This window comes from Malus domestica, chromosome 01 (assembly GCF_042453785.1).
Source record: "Malus domestica chromosome 01, GDT2T_hap1".
In the NCBI taxonomy this organism is placed as follows: Eukaryota; Viridiplantae; Streptophyta; class Magnoliopsida; order Rosales; family Rosaceae; genus Malus; species Malus domestica.
In genome coordinates this window covers 29482657-29486842 of record NC_091661.1, presented here as the reverse complement: position 1 = coordinate 29486842, position 4186 = coordinate 29482657, and positions in this window count along the sequence as shown.

Sequence of the window (4186 nt, the reverse complement as noted above, 5' to 3'; positions counted from 1 at the left end):
TTTTCTTTTCTTTTGAACAAACGATATTATATACAATAAGGGGGTGGGGGAATGGGCTAAGCCTCACAATGAGCTAACAATAATGTGATTCAAATTCGCCTTTGATGATAATTGAACCTAAGACCTCTCACTTCCAAGCGAAGAGGAATATCACTAGACCGTAGTACTAAGTGGCTTTTGTTAGCACTTTAAAACCGCATTGTGCACTCCTTATTAGAGATTTTTTTTTTCTTTTCTTTCTAAATATAAAAAACTTGGAGTATAATGAGATATTTTGAGTGTCTAATAACACCCTAAAAAATGATAGTTTCTTAATTTTATTATATAACAACGGTATATATTCAAGTAAAACTTTAAAGTTAGAGGTTTGAAGTTTTTTTTTTTCATGTTTGATTGTTTAAGATAAAATTGCTTTTGATTATTTAGTGAATGTTATGTTTGTAGATCTTTTTACTTATCATTAAAGACACTTGTAAACATGCAATCAGTGAGTGCTAAAGTTTGTTTTGTTTTTTTTTTGAACAAACGATATTATATACACTAAGAGGGTGGAGGAGTGGGTTAAGCCTCACAATGGGCTAACAATAATGTGGTTCAAATTTGCCTTTGACGATAATTGAACCTAAGACCTCTCACTTCCAAGTGAAGAGAAATACCACTAGACCATAGTACTAAGTGGCTTTGTTTTGATTTAAGTGAATGTTTTCTAGAATCAATACATTGTCATACTTATTTTAAAACTTAAAACTATATTAAGGAGGGCCTCTTTTACAATTTTGTACAAGCCCCCAAAATCCGAGAGACGACCCTAATCACGCCCCCTCAACTTGAGCAGACGTTGGCGAATGGGAAGCTTGAACAATAGGAATGCAAAACGAGGAAGACAAGCAAGTCTGCAATTTGATCAGTTGAAGCAAAATAGCCAACAACGAGTTCATGTCTGGTTACTTTCTCCCTGACGTAGTGGATTGGAGGCCACAATAATAGCACTAATATTGTCACACCACAATCGTAGAGGTGCGAGAGAATGGCGAAAGTCACGAAATAAATTTCTGAACCAAGACAAGGTAGCGGAAGTGTGACAGCCCGTCCCGTATTATCGTTTTCGTGAGTATGAAGTTAATAAAATGTCCTTGAACGTTTTAAAGATTTAGAACTTTAGGGTTTGTTTAAATTACCCTAGTTTTAAAGAGTGGATGATCATGGACGTTTTGTTTGATTGTGTTTGAATGATTGTGGCTTGTGGACCACATACACTCACGGGACAAGCATACACACTCTTTCAGAACACCTTTTCTTCCTTTTTCCCGTAATTCCCTCAAACACTCAAACTCACTCTCTCTCTCTCTCTCTTCCCTTCGAATTCACTCTTTCTCTCTCTCTACACGCGGACCATCACCAAAGTTCATCAAATCCTTACAGATCGAGGAAACAAAGACCACCATCATCTTCATCTCGTCGATACGAGTTCATCCATACCCATTTCAGGTAAGAACTTCAAAGTTTTCACGTCGAACCACTCACCTTCGAGTTTGACACTATTCATCAACTTTGTAATGGTTGATTTTTAGGAGTTTTTAAGCTCATAAGAAGCTTCTTGAGGTCCTTAGGAGGCTCGGGGTAGTTTGTTGGAAGGTTTTGGACGTCGGAGTACGGAGATTGAAGCTTGTCAAAGTTTACCGAACTATTGAGCTTACTCAGGTAAATTCTAGTGGTTTTAAGCCTAGAAACTTGTATATCGTGAATCTACATGCATCATATTTTAATATGACGAAGTTATGACGATTTGAAAACTAGCCCAGAAACCGGCGACTTTTCCGTCGCCGGCGACATATCAGTGAGTGGGCAGTTATTTTTCAGTATATATATATGTATGCTTGACGTTTTTCCCAAAAAACGTATTTTAAGGAAATGTGATTTAAGTATCATGTCATACATGCATCATATTTTAATATGTGCATTATTATAATTATGAATATTGTTGCATGGTGCTGAGGAGGCCCAGGTAAGCTACATGTGAGTATATTATGCTGGTAACGATGATGAGATACGATGTTGGTTATGATTGAGATACGATTGAGATATGATGTTGGTTATGATTGAGATACGATTGAGATACGATGTTGGTTATGATTGAGATTGAGATATGATGAGATACGATGTTGGTTATGATTGAGAGCTCATTTACTTGCACACGCATATTAGTGCTCCCGCCCAGAGTTAGGGGCACATTCTTTCACGTGATGTTCACCTCCCGCACCGCATGCTCGCCTTGGATCCAAGTTAGGTGCACAGTCATGTCGTATAGACCACTTTTAATGGGTTCGACTCGTAGGTAACCCGTGATTTATGGCACAGTCTTCACGTGATTGTAGCACTAGAGCATATTATGTTATATACAGTGATGAATTGCAGACCACGCGAGGTGGTATTGATTGTGTGCAGGATTTACATATATATACATGATGTGATGAGATGATTATGAGCTATATATGCAGCCGAGGGCTGAGTTGATTATGATGAAAGAGCATAAACTATATTTATGGCCGATGGTTGAATTGATTATATGTTATTCCATCATATTCACATAGAGATGATGAGTATTCAATTATGATACTTTGACATGGCGTACATTCATATTGTCTAGCATGATTTTGAGATATATTACGTATATGAGTATATACTTTATTTCTAGGAAATTATACTTGTTTTACGGCGAGGGGTTAGTATATTCAAAGAGAAAAGAAAGTTTTGAAAAGTTTGTTTTACTGACCCACTCAACTTTGTTTTGCGCCCTTCCAGGTTTTAGGTAGCGTTGTTGGTAGATCTCGAGGTTTCCCGCTGAAGTTCTGACAAACCATCACTCATGTAGGATTATCTTCGAGTGTTGTTAAATTAGTACATCTTATGTTTGATTGCACTTAGACCTTGTGCTTTGGTTGTGTATTTACACTTAAACTTATCTTAGAACCTATGGTATTTGGTTTTGAATTATTCGTACTTTCCTTATAAATATCTCTTCCGCACTGTGCACATGGCTACGTCACGCTCACGTGACGGCCAGCATGCCTTGACTTCAGTCGGGGTGTGTCAAGAAGAGTAGGCAAGTTGGCGATATTCGGTAATCATTAGGATAGCCAGCATATAGTCCTATAATGATGGGAAGGTTAAAGAGTCTCACATTAGTGAAAGGATAAACCTTGCAAGGGCTTATAAGAGGTTGGCTACTCCCCATATAGCCAATTAGTTTTATGGTGGAATGGAACCTCAACTTTTTACATGGTATCAAAGCATGTTGGCTCATGTGTGAAGCCTAATGGCTACACATGCTCCATGTAACCCAAATTGTATTGTCCACGTGTTTGGCTTGAAAATTCGCCACATGTGAAGGGACGTGTGAGGATGTGAAGGTTAAAGAGCCCTAACATAGGTGAAAGGAGAAACAAAACCTCAATTTTCTTCAAGTCCGCATCAGCGTATGCAGTATGAGTGGGAGGACTCGATGTGTAAACAATACCTTGATCAACATCACCTTTTAAATATCTGAATATCCATTTTACAGCAGCACAATGCATGTGAAGTGGTAGGAGAATGCATGTACTGACATACAAGGTTCTAAAAAATGCTAGGCGCTAGTCGGACAACGGGCTGGCGCCTAGCGCTTAGGCAGGGTCTAAGCGGATTTAGGTAAATTTTTTGTATATCTTGTAAATAAGTGCAATATTGACACTTACAAAAAAATTATATTTGGATGAAATTCATGAATAAAATAATAAAAGAATGATAAAATACAAAAAAAAAATTATTTAACAAATCTAAAATTTAAAAACACAATAAGCATATATGCCATATAACTTAAGACATTTTGAATGATTATATCTCATTTTTAAAATATAAAAGTGGTTAGCTGGTTCATAATGAAGAGAAGGTGCATGCATCCTTCCCCATTTCATAAAGCACCACATGTGTGGTCACTGTGGTGTGACCCTTCCCCTCCATCCTTATTCCCTAGTCCCTATCCCTCATATCAGCAGAGAGAGATAGAGACTCCCGAGACCATTTTGATGCCTAGAAAACCGAAACTTTAGTCTTTTTTATTATTTCATTTTCCTCATCATCTTCGCCTTCTTTCTGTTTACTCTTCTTCTTGTTTTTCTTTCTGTTTTCCCTTTGTAAATTCTCCATT